General features: G+C 37.7%; 1 protein-coding gene and 1 non-coding gene across 4 annotated transcripts in view; one reads left to right on the top strand and one right to left on the bottom strand.

Annotated features, from left to right (window-relative positions):
• Positions 1 to 24,715, bottom strand: part of Mhcl (Myosin heavy chain-like) — a 921,190-nt gene that overhangs the window by 612,610 nt on the left and 283,865 nt on the right. The window lies entirely within an intron of this gene.
• TRNAH-GUG (transfer RNA histidin (anticodon GUG)) lies at positions 12,245 to 12,316 on the top strand. The gene has a single exon. It is a non-coding gene; the product is annotated as a tRNA-His (tRNA).

The following is a 24,715-nucleotide window of genomic DNA, read 5'->3' as shown; positions in this document are numbered from 1 at the left end:
AACTAAAACCTTGTGCATCCCTCGTGTTTATCGTAAGGCTCCTCCTACCCTCACACGTTACCTGCACTTTGTTTACGTTTTCACTGTGCCTAAACGAGACGCCCTACTGTAATATCAAATTTGCACAAGGGTTAAAATAAATTGTCATTTATTTTAAAAATAGTTTCATTTTAATTAAATAAGATTAATTTCATACAATCATACAATCATAATCAGATCAAAGGGGTGAAATGAAGTGATGCCGAGGATTCGCCATATACCATCTGGCTTCAGTCCCATGGCTGGGAAAAATCTCGGAGAAACCATTCAATGAGACCAAAGAGGGAGCCAACCCAAGCCCAAACGCAGGTCCGGATCAGAAGCCCACGATACACATATGTAATTGTTTTTAGAAAGATGCGAGGAAATCAGCAAATAAAAACAAAACAGTGCAAACAATCACAAAAAAATGCATCGACAGTATCGCAACACTGCAACAAATACAAGCTGAATTAATTTAATTTCATCTTGGCCTTTACGAGCAGACTGTGACATTTGCACTTCATACCCGACAGTATTGTAGGGGAAGCAATTACGAGTAAATAATGCTGTTCACTCGGGCATGGTATAACACAAACATTGTTTCATATACCCCACTGTCTGATGCCAGCTGAAGGGAAAGCAAGAGCCATGATACAGTCCACACAACTAGAGGTCAGAACACTCCCGTCACGGCGATTGTGCTCTATTGTTTTATGGCGTAACTAATAACTAATAAAATATGGTTCTGCTTTGTGTTAAGACGCTCTTTCAGTGATTCACCCACACATAACAAATGCATTTACAACTGACCATAAATATATTTATCTTAACTAGGAGGCCTTCTGCACCTTCATATCACACCACCACTGAATTACAAGACAATTCGCAGGATTAGGTCTCCAATACCTGGACAGTGCTGAATTTTTAAAACAATTTCCTAACAAATACAGTACTTCGATTTTGCATATGATAATTCAGTTCACTTGGTTCACGCTTTTCTGTCGATATTATAACACTGAACAACAATAATTTTGCTCCGACTTAAAACAATACGTCCCTTATAGTTTGATGCGCGCTGAATCCGAAAATGTATCTCTTTTCATAGTATCACGTGAGGATTTTAAGATATACTATGGTTTCACTTTTCGATAAGCGGTCCTCAGAAACATCTGGCGCGGGTTGGGGGTAAAACCAAAACAAAAGCTAATGTATTTTATGAGTTTATAACTTATTTCCGGTTTCTTATGGTTGTTGGCATGTTCTTTTGTATTTCTAATAAATAAACAGATAGACCTATTGGTCCCTTCTATTAAGTAAATTTCGTAGCAGTTCAAAGTGAAGTCTATGCAATGAACAAACAAGGGTCTGGTTTTCAGTATTTAAAGGAAAAGTTTACCAATTTGAGTGAAGTCAACTTAAAAGAGGGCATTTCCATTGGTCCACAAATTCACAAAGTTATGGCTGATCATTTGTTTGAGGAAAAACTTTGCGTTACAGGAAGAATGGCATGGCGCGCTTTCAAAGACTTTTGCTCAAATTTCCTTGGAAATTCTAGAGCAGACAACTACATAACACTTGTTGTGGAAACCATGACAAGTACATATGAGAAAATGGAATGTAATATGTCTCTAAAAATACACTTTTTACATTGTCATTTGGATCTTTTTCCACATAACTTTGAAGCGGTGAACGACGAGCATGGGGAAAGATTTCAAGAAATATCTGAAATGGAAAGGCGACATAAAGGAAGATCATCATCCAGCATGCTTGCAGACTATTGTTGGTTCCTTGTAAAGTACAATCCGGGGTCTAGTTATAAACAGAAGTCATCCAGAAAATTATTTTAAATGTAATTTCAAATTCCGAGATTTTTCTCATTATACGTATGAAATATTATTTTTCTTGTGTTTTAAACTATGTAACATCATTTTTGTATCCAGTACACATTTTCTTAAGTATTATGAGGAAATTTGAATATCTAGTGTGTTGTAATTTTAACAGTAGCAGTGAAAAATTAAAAACAAATAAGTTTTGTCATAAAAAATTCAATTCATTTTCCCCCGGAAAATGGTACGCGATGGGGCTATTTGGATTGTGAATTGGGATTTAGGGCACACATATTGGTAATATTCACATATTTTTATTTCGGAGCAAGACAAAAAATAAAAATTTGTTGTTCAGTGTAATCCTCTTCTTTGTCGTCACTTTATCTTCTGAGTGAACCGTAAGTCCTGTCATTATTTTGATTCTTTTAGTAAAGAGCTACAAAAAAGTCACGTACCATTTTGCACTGTTTCGGGTAGTTTTCCAGAAAAACTTGCAACTTCAAACATGTAAATTGTGCCATCGTACAACGTTGTACTCAGTAATCTGTTATGTTTCACTCAACAACCCCTTCGTGGAACATGTTTTGAATAGGGCAGTGGGAGGTTATTGCAGTATAGATTGTTTTTAATATGGAAAGAAAAAAAATACACATTATGTAGTGTTTAAACTGTTCTGTTTTAAATCTGTAGACAGAAGAAAACAGCAGCAGTATTTTGTGTTAATCAATTACAAATAGTTGAAGTAATTAATCGTTGACTCGTAGATATTTTTCTTCTCAATATGAACTTCTTCAGGTTGTCGTCTCCCTGTTTCCATTCTAATGGTTGGGTGCAATATATAATAGGATGCGAAACTGCGGTCAACACCATCTGGCGGCGGGGGGCTGAAATAAGATGATCAGCGTTCAACGTCGTAGGTGGTGAACATTAGAACTACGTGTTGGGTATATTACCCAGAGTTCTCTATTTATCCGTTCGAGATATTGTTCGAGGAGGCAAGATGGCAGATAGAAACTTGCTAATAAGTGAACATAAAGTGATACTACGTGTGTGTATAAGCAGTGTATGTTAAACAGTGATGTTTATGGACGTTGTAAAAATAGTGTTCTTGAATGTATTGTAAAGTAATAGTAATATAATAAATTGAACTATCTAAGTAGTTCTTGCAGACTTTTCCATTGCGCTGTACAATAAATACCCAAAGAATACAATCCCAATTATCTAACCTTTTGCTTTATTTTCTGTCTCTAGTTATATTTTAATTGGGTAGTGTAAAATAGATCGTCTCTTTTATCTTCCTGTTGGCTCCGGTAAGAATTTTCAGTAGAAGATACTGTGAGGAATAAAAATGGACATGTTTTACTTTAAATTGGGTTAGTTTTGAATATCGATGAGGGTGGGAGGGAGTACTTTCTGCACAGTTTAACATTTTCAACACCAGGTGCGCTGCTAAATCCATGAAGTAATTAGTTACTCTTTTCGCTACTCGGTGCGCTGCTAGATGTAATAACGCCCCTCCCCAAACAGGTGGCAGCAAGATCAATTTCTACAACAGCGCCTCTAGTATGTGTTACGGGAAACTCAGTAAGTTTCGCAATCTATTATATATTCATCCATGGTTGGGTCAATAATGAAGCCCTTTTTGGTGGTCTTCGAATGTGCCAAAATATCCACGCGCTTGGTAGAACCATTCGTTGCTAAGCATAGCATAATTTTCATCCTTATAAACATAATTTTTTTACTACTACTCCTCACTAACATTGTTAGTAGCCTACTACATTGAGAACCGTTCATTGTGGCCTCGTAATGCTTCCATTTTTCCACTGGAATTGCTCTTCGTCTTCCTCGTACTGGACGCCTAACTATGTACCAGGTAATACTGCGGTTGTGTCCCAAGTATCTGACCAGATGGCTGCTCAGGATATTCTACCGTGATTCTTTTCGATGTAGATTTAACAACTTCTGCTTCGGTTTCCTTGCGATTCGGCGCGTGTGAACGATCAGAACTTTTTGTAATCCGAATATCTTCACCAACCTGAACAGTAGCCTAACTATTCACATTTACATTCTTTTTCTTTTGACCTTACTCTTTGCCAGTAAGTTTTTCTTCCCATAGGCGGTCCTGCTATGTAATAAATATAACCACAACGAGTAATTTTTACCCACAATTTTGAGCTGTTCCATTTTTTGTCTTCTTCTGACGACATGAATACTCTAAATTTTATACAATTTCAAATACCAACGTGGGTTTCGTTACCACGGTTTCAGAGGAATAATAACATTTTATTACTGGGGAAAATCGCGGGTGCTCGTGTAAAGGGGGTCAAGTTGTGGATGATTTTTCAGAACAGATACACACATAGCCAGCATGTGAGAGTTTTCTTTGTTCCCCTCTTATGTGTCTGAATAAATCATTACATGTTTCATATGGAAAGGCAGATTATAGAGAAATTTTGAAATGCAAGATGCAATTTGATTTGCTCCCCCGGTCACCATCAACTTCAATCCACATAAAACATGTGACTTGTCAGTGTTTACAGTTATGTACAGTTATTAAAAGTCCAAATTTGACGCTTGTAGAAAGCAACAGAAGTGTTCAACATTGGTGTCTGTCAACATTGATGTAAGTCAAATGTTATAACACAACAACCAAACTTTCATGTGACTTTGTCAATACGTTTGTCACAAACTGAATCGTAATAATTATTGTGTATATTATAATATCATGAAAGTGTTTTTTATGCAGATTGTAGCCCTGTTCATTGCAGCTGATTGTTAAAAGACTCAATTGGAGGTATAATAATTCAAGATAAAAGAAGATTTCACCCTCCTCCAAACAAGAGTTCAATATGAGAAAATGACGGGTAACTATCAGTGTTGAACTCCGGGCTCAATTCACCGGCATTATCACCTTCATTCTATTCAAATGTAAAATAACCTAAGATATTGATACAGCATCGTAAAATAACGCACTGATTGCATATTCTTTGACTTGAGATTTTTCAAGATATGCTTTATCGGCCAGATCTTGATATTGCACTAGAGACGCTTGTACTGCTGTCTTTCCATCTCCGGATAAACAATTTATTCAGTTTCATCTTCAGGGTATCACATGTGTGATATGTATCTACGAGTATTTTGGGATGCTTGATTTTTAGATTCTGTTCAAGAAATAATTGTTCATAGACTGTGCGACTTACTGGCTTCGAATTTCCACAATATCGATTTACAAGGAAGAGATAGTCTCATCGAACGTTGCCAAGAAACACTTTTTGCATACGGGAACCATCTGTCCATCAATTCTCAATGGATCAAATTTGCCAAAATGCCAGTAAATGTTAAGTACGGTGTTACATGTCTACACGTGTATTCATCTAGAGGATGTGTAAAAGTGTATAACTTCAGTACCAAACATGTATGTACAATTCTAGATCGTGTAAATGGATGTAACTACACTCATCTCCCTTTACTCAAACAAACATTAGCTTTTTGGGATTAATACCCTTTTTCACATCTCTATATATACTTTTCTGAGCTGGATGGACTTATGTCCCTTTACCCAATTATAGAATATGCCTTTCCGAACATCACGGTATACGTAACTCATTTTTCGATTTTTTGGACTTATACCCCTTTACCCGAGCACCACAGAAATAATATTTCGAGAATGATGTGCAAGACCCGAAGCGCACGAAAGTTACGAGACTAGACGAGGAGAGGAGAGGAGAGGAGAGGAGAGGAGAGGAGAGGAGAGGAGGGGAGGGGAGAGGAGAGGAGAGGAGAGGAGAGGAGAGGAGAGGAGAGGAGAGGAGGGGAGGGGAGAGGAGAGGAGAGGAGAGGAGAGGAGAGGAGATGGGAGGAGAGGAGAGGAGATGGGAGGAGAGGAGAGGATGGGAGGGGAAGGGAGGGGAGATGGGAGGGGAGAGGAGAGGAGAGACGAGACGAGAGTAGAGAAGAGACAAGTCTAGAAGAGAAGAGAAGAGAACAGAAGAGGAGAGGAGAGGAGAGGAGAGGAGAGGAGAGGAGAGGAGAGGAGAGGAGAGGAGAGGAGAGGAGAGGAGAGGAGAGGAGAGGAGAGGAGAGGAGAGGAGAGGAGAGGAGAGGAGAGGAGAGGAGAGGAGAGGAGAGGAGAGGAGAGGAGAGGAGAGAAGAGAAGAGAGGAGAGGAGAGGAGAGGAGAGGAGAGGAGAGGAGAGGAGAGGAGAGGAGAGGAGAGGAGAGGAGAGGAGAGGAGAGGAGAGGAGAGGAGATGGGAGGAGAGGAGAGGAGATGGGAGGAGAGGAGAGGATGGGAGGGGAAGGGAGGGGAGATGGGAGGGGAGAGGAGAGGAGAGACGAGACGAGAGTAGAGAAGAGACAAGTCTAGAAGAGAAGAGAAGAGAACAGAAGAGGAGAGGAGAGGAGAGGAGAGGAGAGGAGAGGAGAGGAGAGGAGAGGAGAGGAGAGGAGAGGAGAGGAGAGGAGAGGAGAGGAGAGGAGAGGAGAGGAGAGGAGAGGAGAGGAGAGGAGAGGAGCGGAGAGAAGAGAAGAGAAGAGAAGAGAAGAGAAGAGAAGAGAAGAGAGGAGAGGAGAGGAGAGGAGAGGAGAGGAGAGGAGAGGAGAGGAGAGGAGAGGAGAGGAGAGGAGGGGAGGGGAGATGGGAGGAGAGGAGAGGAGATGGGAGGAGAGGAGAGGATGGGAGGGGAAGGGAGGGGAGATGGGAGGGGAGATGGGAGGGGAGAGGAGAGGAGAGACGAGACGAGAGAAGAGAAGAGACAAGTCTAGAAGAGAAGAGAAGAGAACAGAAGAGAGGAGAGGAGAGGAGAGGAGAGGAGAGGAGAGGAGAGGAGAGGAGAGGAGAGGAGAGGAGAGGAGAGGAGAGGAGAGGAGAGAAGAGAAGAGAAAAACAAGTGCAACGAACACAGCGAGCGAGAGCGGCAGTTAGATTTGTTCATCTCTAGAAAGCAATCAATTTCAAACCGTTAGAAATATTAGACATCCTGACATATCCGTCTATAAAACTAAGAGGCAAGTGAGGAACCATCCGCAGGTCAGCCAATGCAATGTTTCCTCACAAGTGAAGGGTCACAGCTTGTTTTGATCGACATTTCCTTACAAATCTCCAACGACAAGTTTATATTAGCCTTCTCTAATGTAAATACCCAGGGACATCATTCTATTTTTACTTCAATTTTTATTGTACCTGAGTTTTTGAATGTACTTCACTCCTACCCCTTCTACTAATGAAGTTCAACCGTCCTCCACACAGATCCAACACCGCATATACAGTCATAGTAGCCTTACGGTCATAGTAAACAGAACGTTCCAAAAATATGTTCGCGCTTTCCAGACGAAAGAGCTTTCAATATTGCATCATTTTCCATTTGCCTACGTCGCATCCCGGTTTCCCCATTTGCTTCTATTCGCCTCTCTGTAAATGCTAGTGGCTGGGCTGTCTTAGCTCTTTTCTGAGAACATTAATTTCTGTTGGGAATTGGACGCCTACGTCATATTATACCCAAACAATTGTTTAAAATAACTTATATAAAAGGGCCTTGTTAAGTAATTAACTGTCACGTGATTTCCTCCCTTTCTACGACCCTGCGACGTAACCACTTGGACGGACAGTAGATAGCATGTCTGAGTAATTTTATCTTTTCGGATTGGGCAGAAGTGAAGATTGAATTTACAGTACGTCAGGTCTCTTTTATAGAGTAGGTACAGAATTATTTCAACATGACTTACTGATACGAAGTACGAACCTGGTAATTGGAATTACGTACAATGGTCTATACCTAATGCGATAATATGCACATTAGAACTGAAGCCTGTATCGAAATGAACGGCCACCATTTTCAAAACTGTGTTTAAATATCCATATTATGATTATTTTTCAATTTAACTTCATTCTCTATATTGTAGGGTCTACGCTAATGTGCTGTAGACAGTATAATATACACTGCATAATGAATACGTCTACATGCACAGCTCAGTTCGTGAGTAAAAACACTCATTGTTAATACTGTACTGTATTTTGATTAAACAAAAACCTAATGAAAATTATCAAACTCAAAATCGCGATATTTCCTAGTTTACGTAAATGGATGAACTACTTTTCTTCCCTCCTATACCTAATAAAGTGATTCGTTTGTATGTTACGCCAGTATCATCGAACTCCAGTCGTGGAAGGGGGTAGCAAACGGCGTTTCCGGTTCTTAATCGTTGATCCAAAGGTATAGCCAGGTTAATATTAGAAATGTTAGTAAAAATAATATGATGTCCCTGTAGAAAGAGGACAGGTCTACAGAAAAAGGCACGACGGTACATTGCTAGATGCACACTTTCACCATCGCTCCCATTAATGTTATATAGGTACTTAAAAGCAATAAAAACATCCAGTACAAGACCTTCAATAACACAATAAATTACACATTAATCGAGGCTTTCAGTTTAACATGAGAAACAGGTTCAAAACATTCTTGTACAAGCTAGCCAACAGATACAGCGCCTAAAGTATATAGTATGGTCTCCAAACTTAGACACGAAAACCAAATGGTATGAAGCATAACTTTTGTGAAAATAAATCTAGTTTTGCAACATTTCAGATTCTTTTTTGTATAACTAAGCGTTTCTTCACGCTCGCATGTGTACTGTGGGTATATATTTACGTTTATTTAATGCAGAAATGTTGTCGATAATGATACCCCACTCTGAAGTTCGCGGAAAGCAACTGCAAGGCTGAATGAAACGTTTTGTAACTTAAAGGTCTGAACTAATTATTTTCAAGTGAAAGCAACCTAGCAACCATTCCTACGCAAATAAGAAAGGATTCGTTGAAGTTGGGCAGTTCCAAATTTTAGAGGAAAATATGTAACACCAAACACCTACTGTCAGTGACTCAGGAGAAGGCGAGAGTGGACCGAGGAGGAAGGGATGTGAACAGATAACGTACGACAACACGTGAAATATTTGTACGCGGAAACATTAGGTCTCCTTCTGTTCAACTCAGCTTTAATTTCCATACGCATTGTTACTCATGTTTCCTGCACGAGTAATAACCCGGCTACTGGGATGCTTATCTGAGCGATGTTTATAATAATCAGGCTTCGAGACTTCGGACCCGATACAATAAGTTTACTGTGCTTGTACTATAGGTTGTTGACTCGCTGCAGGTAGTGAAAGGTAGAGATGTGTTGAGGTAACAACGTTGCTATTTAGAGTAGAGTACGGTAGTATGGGGAAACGCACACATATGGACATTCTGAAAGTAAATATACATTACACAATGACAATGTCAAAAGAATGTGAAAAGCACATATATTCTCCTGTCTTTTATAAGCATTTGTGTTTAATTATAAACAGTGTTGTTAATGGTGGAAATAAACATTTAGCAATTTTATTCATTTATCCTGTTGGTCGTCTTTAGGAAGTGCAGTTACAGTACCGAAGATACATTTTCAGTGTTTCAAACGTAAATCTTTTTCAGTTGTCTACCAAACACAGTTTGTACTGTGAAAAGATGCGCTCTACGTCGCATGACTTTATAGGAGCAAAACGAAAAAACCTAACATCATTGCAGTCTCTAAGAGACAGTCCTTCATTCTCGGGTGACTCTATGTCCACTAATTTGCTGTTTATATTACACAGTGATCCATATCCGTTATTTTTATATAAAATTGATTTCCACTTCTGTTTTACACGTTCAGTAACCGGTGTACTTGGTGCCTCATTTATTCTCTGTGTTATTTCCTCAACTAATTTCAGGGCTTCCGGCATCTCTTGCTCTGACTTTTCTAACCGTGTAATAGTTTCAGACACAGTTTGAAAATAGGTTTGTATGAAAACCAAATTATTCATCAGAACCTTCAAATCCAGAGAGTTTTTCTTTGCGTATTTGTTGTCATTCATTCTAACTTTGTGACCTGGTAGAGTGTAAGAGAAGGCCCTATGGCCTTAACTCTGCCAGTATAAATAAAGAATTATTATTATTATTATTATTATTATTATTATTATTATTATTATACAGTACCCCCACCCACTGTACGCTTTACCACTATACTCAGCACGCCGTTATGCAGATTTCCCACTGAACTGCTCTATCGGGTCCGAAGTCTCGAAGCCTAATAATAAACAACAGCGATAGTCAAGAAGATCACGTTCTTTCCGCTCGTCTTCTCCTGAGTAACGGACGGTAGGCGCGACAGTCCGTGGAGGATCAGGGAGACCAGCCTACTGCTGACCTCATGTCCACATGCCTCAGCAGAGGTGAACGATCATCCAACGTGTGTGGTTAGCACGATTATCTCCCAATCGCAATAGCTCGTTTTCAGAACCGGAAGTTCGCTATGTACCGTAACGTAAATTTTTGATTCGGATTTTTCTCAATTCAGGTCTTCAATTGTAATTGCTATTCATTATTTTACGCTCTTAACTAGTTATATAGCAATGTTATTATGCCCCGTTAAATACAGTAAAACGCTGTTAACCCAGATCAATTCGGATTCAGCACTATCCGCATTAGCTAAAATTGGATCAAGAGACATGAAAGCAGGCAATTTCGTGAACAGTATAACAACAGAGTAATGTAAAATAACTTCGGAATATGTATGATAAGACTTTCTTATGTTAAACTTCAACGTACCTTGTTTACATGTTTCGACCTATTTATGGGTCATCTTCAGAACTGGTCGTTGTTGATCTTGGCGCCTCTTGTTCTGTTTCCTGTGAGGGTGCATTCGTGTGGTATAGTGTAGAGTCAAAGAGTGTGTGTGTTTTGAAGTTGAGTTGTGTGTTGATAATTTCGTTGGGGTGTGTTTTCGTGTGTCTGTATATTTCATATTGTTCTAGTGTGTTTAGTTTCTGGCTTTTTTTGGTTGGATATGTAGTATTTCCATGTCTGTGTTGATGTCTCTGAGGGTGTGGTTAGCATTTGTAATGTTCTGCATATGTAGAGGTGTTTTGTAATTTTATTATGGCTGTGATGTGTTCTTTGTAACGTGTTTGAAACGATTTGCCTGTCTGTCCTATGTAGAAGTTGTTGCAGGTGTTACATTTGAGTTTGTATACGCCTGTGTGGTTGTATTTGTTTGTTTGTGTTGTTTGTGTGTTGAGATGTTTTTGTAGAGTGTTATTTGTTCTGTATGCGATGTTGTAATTTAATTTCTTGAATGAGGTTGCAGTTTTTTTGTGTGTTTTTGTTTTCGTATGTTAGTGTGATGTATTTTTTGTGTTCTTGTGTTTGTGTTGTATTCTTATGTTTTTTGTGATAATGTTTTGTCTTACGTATTATGTTGTCTATTATGTCTGTAAGCTTATTACATGCAGTCTCCTGGTAAGATTTACCATGAAATATTGGAGTTTGCTTTATAAACACACTAATAATATCACTTAACAATACTGAACTCATAAAAATAATTTTATTACGTGACAGATTTCTGTTTCATAAACATTCTACACAACTTATAAAATACGCACACTATTATTATAGTTCATTAGTCAGCTGATTGTGTATGGAGTTCTACCGTGGATAGCCATGTATGGTTCAGTCAAAGAGAGTGTGTGTGTGTGTTCTGAAATTGAGTTGTGTGTTGAGAATTTCGTTGGGGAGTGTTTTCGTGTGTCTGTATATTTCATATTGTTCTAGTGTGTTTAGTTTCTGGCTTTTTGGTTGGATGTGTAGTATTTACATGTCTGTGCTGATGTCTCTGTAGGTGTGGTTAGCATTTGCGATGTGTTCTGCATACGTGGAGGTGTTTTGTAATTTTGTTATGGCTGTGATGTGTTCTTTGTAACGTGTTTGAAATGATCTGCCTGTCTGTCGTATGTAGAACACCTCCACTTTGTGCAATTGATTGTCTCTCATAGGAGCTACGACATGTTAATGTTTAACGGTGATACTAGAGTCTAGCTGTCTAGCAGAAAAAACGTCCACGTACAGGTTCCGTCACGTCAAAACATTCTCCTCGACAATCCCAGACGGTCCGTGACGTTGCCTGTATATGTGAACGCTACCATACAAAACGTGTTGTACAATACGATGAAAGAGTAATGGAACGGAGAAAAATTCTCTCCGGCGCCGGGATTTGAACCCGGGTTTTCAGCTCTACGTGCTGATGCTTTATCCACTAAGCCACACCGAATACAACCCCGACGTCGGACAGAATTGTCTCTGATTGAGTTCCAACTCTTGGGTTCCCTCTAGTGGCCGCCCTCTGCACTACGTCATAGATGTCTATGAACATAGGACCGAAGTCCACACATGTGCTGAGGTGCACTCGTTATGAGTGACTAGTTGGCCGGGATCCGACGGAATAAGCGCCGTCTTAAATCAATTCATGATTTACGCATATCATATACATATAGAGGGAACCCAAGAGTTGGAACTCAATCAGAGACAATTCTGTCCGACGTCGGGGTTGTATCCGGTGTGGCTTAGTGGATAAAGCATCAGCACGTGGAGCTGAAAACCCGGGTTCAAATCCCGGCGCCGGAGAGAATTTTTCTCCGTTCCATTACTCTTTCATCGTATGATAAAGCAGAATATCTGCATGGAAATATCATATGTACTTCGGTACACTGAAATAATATATGCGTTGTACAATGTTTGATGCAACGCTGCTGGTCCGTGACGTGACGTAGATGTGACGTATAATGTGAATCGAGCTTTAAGCGACCAGCGAGAGCAGAAAGTTCGTGAAAGCCTGATATAATCCGTCACAGACCTTCATATCCGCTAGTACAGCACCAAACATAACTATTTCAGCCTGGGAAGGTGGACTGGGGAGTTGAGGGGTGGTCTGCAATGACTCAATCGAGCTAATGCCGCCCAGGCCTGTTTTACTGTATGATAAAGAGAGTACTCTTCAGAACACACATATCTACATTTTTTTTAATCTCTCGAACAACCAGTTATAACACATACATGCGCAACATGGACATTTATCAAAATATAACCTGTATCAGCAAGTTTAAGAAAATATTTGAACAGACAATAATAAGGTTTAACGTGTTTCATCGTCTGGTCCATATTCATGAAATTTTGTATTAAGGCCATTCGACTAAACTTTCATTCCGCAGAGTAAATGATGCAATTTGCATTCATTAAAATTAGAACACGTCACCATGCGAATTATTTAAATAGAACCATTCAGGTCAATTAGTAACAGGCTGGTGACAAATGCTCTACAAACATGACAATTTACGAATCAAGTACGGGTATGTTGATTAGTAATATGTCTTTCTTTGAGGAGGTAGGCCTACCTGTCTCCCAAGCTCGTAACAGTTCTGCGGTGAGCAGAACCTTAAACGGGAGGTACGCTATTTAGTGGGGACTATACGGTCTTCAGTTAGATCCCGGGAAACTACGTACAGCCACAGTCTAGTATATACAGTCACGAAGCTTGAGTTGTGAGGGTGCTAGAAACAATAGACTCGCCAATACTATTTTGCATTGTCTGTAATGAAGCGATATTAGCGATCCTAGTGGTTAGCAACTATCTATGGATGCATATTTACTACGTATAGAGCTTCGTGACTGTATATACTGGACTGTGGCACAGTAATATTTCTCTCCGTCGAAACTTTCAAGGAGTGTCGAGTCCTCTCCACTGCTACCCCGGAAGTATCTCGAACAGAAAAATCACTTATCTTTAGCAGAAACCGCCGCTGTTCTTGTTTCAAGAAAAGCACTTCACCAACTGTATTGGAACAACTTCTTGAGTAAAATTTGAATTTTAATTACTGACGTAAATATAAACAAATTAGTGGCTTGTGCAGTAAATCCTGCAAACTAACTTCATTAGACGTTCAAATAAATTTTTTTCAGATTTATTTTCAATCAAAACTACCAGATATTTTAAAAGTTATTGACTTCCATAATAATGAAACATACTCCCTCTGAATGGTATTTTTATGCCGAATATTTTTTTTTTAACCTTTCCACCTTCAGTTTTCGAGTTTCAACCCGAAAACGCAAGTAACAATGTCAGGACGATCAGTGGTTTTTTCATGTGGGAGTAAAGCAATAGCTATTTCAGGTCATTGTGGATTGTAGGTGAAAGTTAAAAAGAAGTCAGGTTTACTACGTTTTCGAACAATAGACATAGCATCTTGGTATAGCTGCTGCATGTAGAGCTTGAAATGTAGAGGGTAAGATCATTTTATCCTGCTAAGAGATCTTGCCGAAATGATCGGGAGACTACAAAATTTTGTAGGCTTCTTATTTTATCAGTAAGTAATACCTTTTGTTCTTCCTTAGGAACTGTAATTTTTGCGCTCTCGAGCCAATACTGAAGAGAATCACGCATATAAATATCTACACCACACCGCCATTAAGTATATGGAAAAGACCCAACCCCACTTGATTAATAACTACAAAAATATTTGATTTTTTATAATATCATTATCTTACGTATATATATATATATATATATATATATATATATATATATATATATATATATAGCTGCCATTCAGTAAATTATAGCAATGAAGATCTAAAGATATTCTCTACATCTACTTATAGCTATAACCGCAAAAGTTTTACTTTCATATCATCAATATAGCATTAATATTTGTAATTAATGAAAAATAGTCACATCATGGCATTAACTACAATAATATTTCATTTCTAATGGTAATAATGTCATCAAACCACTTCAAGTTTTGTAGATTTTAATTTCCAACACACAGCTGTATTCAGAAAATTACACACCGCAGAATCAGACCTGTAAATTAGTCTACTTTTAGTAAGTCCTTAAGTTTTTAATAACCAATTGAATTTGAACTATAAATATGTCAGCAATCCTGCAGGTCATGGCCTTCGTGTAATAGCCTATTGTTTGTTGTAGTATGTGTTTTGTTTTATTATAATATTCCATTAGTTCTCAAAACTGACGAAAGATGGATTTTGGAAAATAGGAAAATGATGTAGGAAAATTGACATTTCACTGAAAACTACTATTTTTCTGAAAAACTTTAGGTTCCAAGCTCCAAAATGAGGGGTCATTTATTAAAATTCGTTCAGCCGTTTTTCCGTAATTTCCATTACCAGTTGAAATTATATATATAGATATAATGCTAGTCTCCTCTTTTCGAGTGACTTCACGGTATTATGAAATATTATGCTCTAATATCGTGAGTTTGAAAACTTAAAATGTTCGCTTTGGATATCCTCTGACCTTCTTATCTATCAAGCCTAAAGGCCTATCTGTATACTTTGTATTTCCTAGGAAAGTTGTATTGAATAAAATCCATCACACAGCAGCATATATTCTTCACTACAAGTTCACGCAGATGTCTCTTGTGGTGCTAACATACAGAATATTCTTTATTGTCACTTTGTGGTTTCACCGTACTGTTAAAGCTATTCCTTAGCCGTTATATACATTGCAGCCAGCGTAATTAAAAATGTTTAATTGAAAAGAGTGGGTCAGTTACCTCGAGTGGTCAGTTTTCACAGGCACAGTCCCTGGTCCCTGTTGAATAAGATCCAAACATAATAACAACCCAATTCCTCCTCGGTCACATTTTATTTAGAAATATAAACAGCTTCCTTCCTTCCGTTCTAAAAGCACAGTTCCAATCCGGCCATTCCAATAAACATGAAAAAGTCACATTAACCCTAGTAATACCAACGGCAGGGAAGGGGGTTTACTTTGAGCTTATCTTCTCCAAAATTTATATTTTAAATATATAATTAATATATTAAAAATATGAAAATATTATTTATTGTCACTTACGAATCTTTCTATCTTATCGTATTACTGCTAAATCGTTTTCACTGATAGTTTTACTAAAATACGAAAATCTGTCAAGGTGGACAAAAAATATCCTCCCCTTGTAAAAGCAATTGTTCGTAAATATACAATGACATTTCAATTTGTCTCTTTTATTACTTACTTACTTACAAATAGCTTCTAAGGCACCCGAAGGTTCATTGCCATCCTCTCAAAAGCCCGCCATCTGTCCCTATCCTGTGCAAGATTAATCCAGTCTCTATCATCATATCCCACCTCTCTCAAATCCATTTTAATATTATCCTCCCATCTACGTCTCGGCCTCCCTAAAGATCTATTTCCCTCCGGTGTCCCAACTAACACTATATATGCATTTCTGGATTCACCCATACGTCTGGATTTAATGTTCCTAATTATGTCAGGTGAAGAATACAATGCGTGCAGTTTTGCGTTGTGCACCATTTTCCACTCTCCTGTAACTTCATCCCTCTTAGCCCCAAATATTTTCCTAAGAACCTTATTCTCAAACACCCTTAATCTCTGTTCCTCTCTTAAAGTGAGAGTCCAAGTTTCACAACCATACAGAACAACCGGTAATATGTTTTATAAATTCTAACTTTCAAATTTTTTGACAGCAGACTAGATGACAAGACAAAAGCTTCTCAACCGAGTAATAACACGCATTTCCCATATTTATTCTGCGTTTAATTTCCCTCCGAGTGTCATAATTTGTTACTGTTGCTCCAAGATATTTGAATTTTTCCACCTCTTCGAAGGATAAATCTCCAATTTTTATATTTCCATTTCGTACAATATTCTGGTCACGAGACATAACTATATAAGCTTACTATGTCTTTTCGGGATTTACTTCCAAAGCTATCTCTTTACTTGCTTCAAGTAAATTTCCGTGTTTTCCCTAATCGTTTGTGGATTTTCTCCTAACATATTCACGTCATCCGCATAGACAAGAAGCTGATGTAATCCATTCAATGCCAAACCCTGTCTGTTATCCTGGACTTTCCTAATGACGCATTCTGGAGCGAAGTTAAAAAGTAAAGGTGATAGTGCATCTCCTTGCTTTAGCCCGCAGTGAATTGGAAAAGCATCCGAATATTATTTGTTGATTACAAATGTTAAAAAAAAGTGTTCAAAATTAAACATTTTTGTAGTAAAACTGTGGTCTATCCAATAAGTGAGGACGGGTCTGAAGAAAGAGAAGCTAACATTTTCCAGCCTGTTATGTTGAGATAATTATTCGAAAATATATAATGACATTTCAATTTGTTGATTATAATGTTAAAAATTCGTTCAAAATTAAAAATATTATTTGTAGTGCTGACAAAATACCTTCCGTTGGTATTGCATGCTACTTAAAATACATTGGTATTGCTAGGGTTATTTAACATTTGGAAATATTGATCGTATTGTACTGTGTACAGTAATATAAAAGTCCGCAACAATTTCAGACGGTTAAAGTTCAAATTTAATTTGGAAGACTCGTCCAATAAAGTAAGAAAGCAGTTTCAGATTCGCAGAACATTTCATTTGGAACATGTTAGCTTCGGATAAACTAGTTCAATTTTGTGATATGGCAGTTATACAGGGTGATTCCCAAGGATTTGTCGCCGCTTATGGAGTTTATTTCCGAAGACATTCTGAGTATAAGAAGTAATATAAACATTTGTCCTAATCTCAATATTTTCAGAGTTACACTAATTTGATGTTGTTAGTAAAATACCATTTCCTTTAGTTTTAAGGGTAAAAGAATATTACAAATAGAGAATGAACTATTCAGAAGTATAATTTCTTTAATTGACTAGTATTCTGAAGCTGAAAATGTTTTGTCAGTTGCTTTGTACAGATTTTATTTCAATTTTTAACTAAAAGTTACATTATTCTTACGCACTTATCATAAAAATTGTTACAAATCATACGACTTTAAGAACTTGATTCTTTACAGTTTAATAATGCATTCTAATGTAAAGTCTTGAAGAATGTACCAGAGTGGTGTGATTTGTAACAATTGTTGTGATAAATGCGTAAGAAAAATGTAATGTTGTTAAAACAAAAAGTCTTTACGAAGCAACTATGGAATCCACAACACATTTTTAGCTTCAGTATACTAGCCAATTAAAGAAATAATACTCCTGAATAGTTATTTCTTTATCTGTAATATTCCTGTACCCTTAAAACTGAAGAACAATGGTATTATACAAACAACTTCAAATTAATGTGACTCTGACAATATTGAGATTAGGACAAATGTTTATATGGCATTTTTGCTCAGAATTACTTCGGATATAAGCTCCATAAGTGACAGTGAATCCTCGTGAATCATTCTGTATAGCCGATGATTAAAAATTTCCACCAAAATATGGGCCAAAAGATTTGTTTCTATGAATACATGTCTTGCATTGAGGTCAATAAGCTGCAAATAAACTTCAGTCCCTCATCACTGGTTTCGATAAAAATTATCCAACCATCCATCCAACTCTGACTATCTTCTATCCGTCTCTGAATATCTCTCTGCAGTCGCTTATTCCGCTAAACCAAAATATTTAAAGGAAAACTTCGCGATTTAAGTTTTACCAGCAGCATGCTCCATGTTTTATCTTAATTTGGTTTGATAAGCTTAAATGTTGGTGATTCGTAAAAATAATTTATCAGCAATTAATTATAGATAATGGAAAAATATATGCTAAGCATGAACGTCCTGGACTTAGCCTAGTATTTATATATCTACAAGTGAAATTCTAATTGAACTCAAGAGAGTTGTTCCACAGTAGAAATTAAAAATTTTATAGAGAGATCCACAGAATCGTTAGCATACATTGAGTGAAAACATATCCAGACATGTTTATCGTTTTATCGATCTCTTATAATAATGTTGTCTGAACAATTTAAACTTTCACAAATATAAAATTATACAACTCTGATCTGAATGCATTCTTTCTTTGAAATTCTTCGCGAGGACAGAAGAATGGGATAGGTCGGATACAGGGCATGAAGCCTTTCGGGCAACATCAAGCATGCGGCTTATCCTATTTAATTATATCCCATTACTGGCCTCGGGGAATCTCTATACAACTCGAGAATGCAATGCACCGACATTTAAGTAGGTGGACGAAAGAATAATACGTACACAATGTTAATAATTCCTAGAAAAGCAATATTATCGTATGCAACAGTTAAACCCTGCTTTCACATAGCAAAGACGAGATCGTAGATTCGAATCCCTCTTAGGACAATGATAAAATTGTTTAGTATCAATGTGTTGTCTTTCACAATGGCAATTTATTGCGACAGTTCCAACGCGTGCCCTTACGGCTCCTTTACACATTCTCATTCTTTTCAGATATTTTTCTTCACGTCGCACAGTGGTCCAGAATGTAAATTAAGCGGGACAAACTAATAACTTTTCATCTATCTAACAGATTTTTTATGAAATTTTACACAGTAGTTACAGGTAGCATACATGTTTTGTATACAACCTCTCGTTACGTAGGTATAAGGGGAACTATCCCTTATATGGGGACGCAATTAGACAAAATTAGTAAGTTTTTTCCTATCTACCATATGTTTATCAAATTTTACACTGTAGTTACAGGTAGCATACATGTTTTGTATACAACCTCTCGTTACGTAGGTATAAGGGGAACTATCCCTTATATGGGGACGCAATTAGACAAAATTAGTAAGTTTTTTCCTATCTACCATATGTTTATCAAATTTTACACTGTAGTTACAGGTAGCATACATGTTTTGTATACAACCTCTCGTTACGTAGGTATAAGGGGAACTATCCCTTATATGGGGGCGCAATTAGACAAAATTAGTAAGTTTTTTCCTATCTACCATATGTTTATCAAATTTTGCACAGTAGTTACAGGTAGCATACATGTTTTGTATACAAGCTCTCGTTACGTTGGTATAAGGGGAACTACCCCTTATATGGGGGCGCAATTAGACAAAATTAGTAAGTTTTTTCCTATCTACCATATGTTTATGAAATTTTACACAGTAGTTACAGGTAGCATACATGTTTTGCATACAAGCTCTCGTTACGTTGGTATAAGGGGAACTACCCCTTATATGGGGGCGCAATTAGACAAAATTAGTAAGTTTTTTCCTATCTACCATATGTTTATCAAATTTTACACAGCAGTTACAGGTAGCATACATGTTTTGCATACAAGCTCTCGTTACGTTGGTATAAGGGGAACTACCCCTTATATGGGGGCGCAATTAGACAAAATTAGTAAGTTTTTTCCTATCTACCATATGTTTATCAAATTTTACACAGTAGTTACAGGTAGCATACATGTTTTGCATACAAGCTCTCGTTACGTTGGTATAAGGGGAACTACCCCTTATATGGGGGCGCAATTAGACAAAATTAGTAAGTTTTTTCCTATCTACCATATGTTTTTCAAATTTTACACAGTAGTTACAGGTAGCATACATGTTTTGTATACAACCCCTCGTTACGTAGGTATAAGGGGAACTATCCCTTATATGGGGACGCAATTAGACAAAATTAGTAAGTTTTTTCCTATCTACCATATGTTTATCAAATTTTACACAGTAGTTACAGATAGCATACATGTTTTGTATACAACATCTCGTTACGTAGGTATAAGGGGAACTATCCCTTATATGGGGACGCAATTAGACAAAATTAGTAAGTTTTTTCCTATCTACCATATGTTTATCAAATTTTACACAGTAGTTACAGGTAGCATATATGTTTTGTATACAAGCTGTCGTTTACAAGAAATGCAGAATTCGAATCATGGAAAGTAATGCCTGGAAGAGGCAGAGGTGTAGAATTGTACAGCCAAGTACCTAAAGCCAACGCCTGGATTTTTAATAAGTCTGGACTATCTACATCTGAATGGGTAACCTGCCTCAAAATGAACGCCAATTTAGCAGCAGTTAGAGGAGTACCTGGCCGCTCATTGGACGGATCCCAGTGCAGACCAGGGGCGGCCCGTCCTTATGTGCTACAGTGCAATGATAATTTTGGCTCAAATAATGTATTTGCAATACCACCATAATATTTGATATGTTATTTGACAATTTCCCGTGGTTATGTTCATGACGCGTTATAAAGTGTTTAGCCTTCGCTCTTAGCTCTTTGGTGCCCCAGGGGGTTCGTTGTGCTACTCAAAGCTCCACATGAAAAATGTAGACAGTTCTGCGCATGTGCGAAGCTGAAATCACTGCTCTGATTGGCTATTTTTACGCGGGAAAGTGCTGTAGTCAGCTTCAGCACAACACAGCTTGGAGATTGCAAAAGTAAAGCGTAACGAAAGAAAGCTTGTTTGTGGAAGAATTCGGAACTATGTACAATGTATTTGGTAATTCAAGTGTCCGACTGATGCTGCCATCTACCAGCTAAAGTTGCTGTCAACAGCTATACTATACTGAACAAAAGAGTGTTCCAGACACAACTTGGAGTTCTATACGGAAGATCCGACTTCCGAAATATAGATGGCTGTTCAATTGTTACAAAACATAGTCTCCAACAATTCACGGGATCCATTCTGTGAAGTAACGAAGTTGTTAAATATTTTGGTTACAACACCAATGACCACTACTGATCCAGAAATATGTTTTTCTTGCTTGACACGCATAAAAACGTTTTTAAGGAAAACTATGTCCCAGGATCGTCTCTCTGCTCTTGCAATACTGTCAATAGAAAAGTGTATGATGTCCAAGATGGAGGGGTTTAACACCAAATGACAAGTTCTGCAGTACGAAAGAACGCCGTATGGACTTCATATTTCATCACTAGGCGAGATTCCAAATTAAGATAAATACATAAGTGTAGGCCTCTACAGTAGGCCTATCTACCATATGTTTATCAAAATTTACGCAGTAGTTACAGGTAGCATACATGTTTTGTATACAACCTCTCGTTACGTAGGTATAAGGGGAACTATCCCTTATATGGGGACGCAATTAGACAAAATTAGTAAGTTTTTTCCTATCTACCATATGTTTATCAAATTTTACACAGTAGTTACAGATAGCATACATGTTTTGTATACAACATCTCGTTACGTAGGTATAAGGGGAACTATCCCTTATATGGGGACGCAATTAGACAAAATTAGTAAGTTTTTTCCTATCTACCATATGTTTATCAAATTTTACACAGTAGTTACAGGTAGCATATATGTTTTGTATACAAGCTGTCGTTTACAAGAAATGCAGAATTCGAATCATGGAAAGTAATGCCTGGAAGAGGCAGAGGTGTAGAATTGTACAGCCAAGTACCTAAAGCCAACGCCTGGATTTTTAATAAGTCTGGACTATCTACATCTGAATGGGTAACCTGCCTCAAAATGAACGCCAATTTAGCAGCAGTTAGAGGAGTACCTGGCCGCTCATTGGACGGATCCCAGTGCAGACCAGGGGCGGCCCGTCCTTATATGCTACAGTGCAATGATAATTTTGGCTCAAATAATGTATTTGCAATACCACCATAATATTTGATATGTTATTTGACAATTTCCCGTGGTTATGTTCATGACGCGTTATAAAGTGTTTAGCCTTCGCTCTTAGCTCTTTGGTGCCTCAGGGGGTTCGTTGTGCTACTCAAAGCTCCACATGAAAAATGTAGACAGTTCTGCGCATGTGCGAAGCTGAAATCACTGCTCTGATTGGCTATTTTTACGCGGGAAAGTGCTGTAGTCAGCTTCAGCACAACACAGCTTGGAGATTGCAAAAGTAAAGCGTAACGAAAGAAAGCTTGTTTGTGGAAGAATTCGGAACTATGTACAATGTATTTGGTAATTCAAGTGTCCGACTGATGCTGCCATCTACCAGCTAAAGTTGCTGTCAACAGCTATACTATACTGAACAAAAGAGTGTTCCAGACACAACTTGGAGTTCTATACGGAAGATCCGACTTCCGAAATATAGATGGCTGTTCAATTGTTACAAAACATAGTCTCCAACAATTCACGGGATCCATTCTGTGAAGTAACGAAGTTGTTAAATATTTTGGTTACAACACCAATGACCACTACTGATCCAGAAATATGTTTTTCTTGCTTGACACGCATAAAAACGTTTTTAAGGAAAACTATGTCCCAGGATCGTCTCTCTGCTCTTGCAATACTGTCAATAGAAAAGTGTATGATGTCCAAGATGGAGGCGTTTAACACCAAATGACAAGTTCTGCAGTACGAAAGAACGCCGTATGGACTTCATATTTCATCACTAGGCGAGATTCCAAATTAAGATAAATACATAAGTGTAGGCCTCTACAGTAGGCCGATATAGAGATTGTAGCACACTCATTATTTTGACCACCAGCCGCTACTGGTGCAGACATGGCTGCCCGGAAACTGAAACCCTTGCCCACGTCCAAGGTCAGTGTAACAGAGGTTTACTCCTCCGAAATGCCAGACACCATCATGTTCGATCCTTAATTGCAACTGCTTTAAGAAAAAAGTCTTGGACAGTAGAAGAGGAAGTTTTTTGCCTTGCTACTAATGGCTCCTCTAGACGTATTGACATCATAGCGTATTCCCAGGCTACCAAGAAAAGATATATAATTGATCCTACCATAAGGATTGAAACGGGGAGTAGCCAGCCGGAGGATGTCAATCAAGAAAAGATCAACATTTATCTGCCAACAGTTGATTACTTCAAAGCAAAATACCAGCTTGAAGACATTGAGGTGATTGGTCTTCTTATTGGAGCTCGTGGTGTGACTCCCAAGTTCTTTGAAAGCTTCAGGAAGACTTTTGAACTACCATAGACACAGACACACTGCTGACATCATAACTTCAGTTTTCAAACGCTCTTGCCAAATTCTGAGTCATCATATTCATTCTGTTAATTTTTTTTTTTTATTTATTCACTTTCTATTCATATGTTTATTTTAATTTTCTTTCTACAAAATTTATGTAAACATTTAATATTGCAAAATTCATGTAGGAGAGTATACTCAGTCCTTCTGGGCTACCTCCAATGGGAGGCAGTAATTATTATTATGGTATAAGGGGAACTACCCCTTATATGGGGGCGCAATTAGACAAAATTAGTAAGTTTTTTCCTATCTACCATATGTTTATCAAATTTTACACAGTAGTTACAGGTAGCATATATGTTTTGTATACAAGCTCTCATTACGTTGGTATAAAGGGAACTACCCCTTATACGGGGGCGCAATTAGACAAAATTAGTAAGTTTTTTCCTATCTACCATATGTTTATCAAATTTTACACAGTAGTTACAGGTAGCATATATGTTTTGTATACAAGCTCTCATTACGTTGGTATAAAGGGAACTACCCCTTATATGGGGGCGCAATTAGACAAAATTAGTAAGTTTTTTCCTATCTACCATATGTTTATCAAATTTTACACAGTAGTTACAGGTAGCATATATGTTTTGTATACAAGCTCTCGTTACGTTGGTATAAGGGGAACTACCCCTTATACGGGGGCGCAATTAGACAAAATTAGTAATTTTTTTTGCTATCTACCATATGTTTATCAAATTTTACACAGTAGTTACAGGTAGCATATATGTTTTGCATACAAGCTCTTGTTACGTTGGTATAAGGGGAACTACCCCTTATATGGGGGCGCAATTAGACAAAATTAGTAAGTTTTTTCCTATCTACCATATGTTTATCAAATTTTACACAGTAGTTACAGGTAGCACATATGGTTTTGTATACAAGCTTTCATTACGTTGGTATAAAGGGAACTACCCCTTATAGGGGGAGCGAAATTACACAAAATTAGTAACTTTTTCCCCCTCTAACAGATTTTTATGAACTTTTATACAGTAGTTACATGTAGTACATTTGTTTTGTGTACAAACTCTGATTACGTTGGTATAAGAGGAATTGCCCTTATAGGCGGATGCATATAGACAAAATTAGTAACTTTTCTTCTGTCTGACAGATTTTCATGAAACTTTATGCAGTAGTTAGGCCTACAAGTAGTAAACTTGTTTTGCATACAAGCTCTAATTCTCTGGATTGATTTTGTTGCGACCTAATACTTGCTGTAATGGAAAAGCTTTCTTGGGAGCCACGACTTTTCCCAGGGGTACGTTTTCTCTACATTTTCATTACTATCACGATGGAACCTAATTTAATAAGTAGCTTACTAAGACAATGTTCATTT

This window comes from Periplaneta americana, chromosome 13 (genome assembly GCF_040183065.1).
Source record: "Periplaneta americana isolate PAMFEO1 chromosome 13, P.americana_PAMFEO1_priV1, whole genome shotgun sequence".
NCBI lineage: Eukaryota > Metazoa > Arthropoda > Insecta > Blattodea > Blattidae > Periplaneta > Periplaneta americana.
Note: the sequence above shows the minus strand (reverse complement) of the source record. Positions and strands in the feature narration are given on the sequence as shown.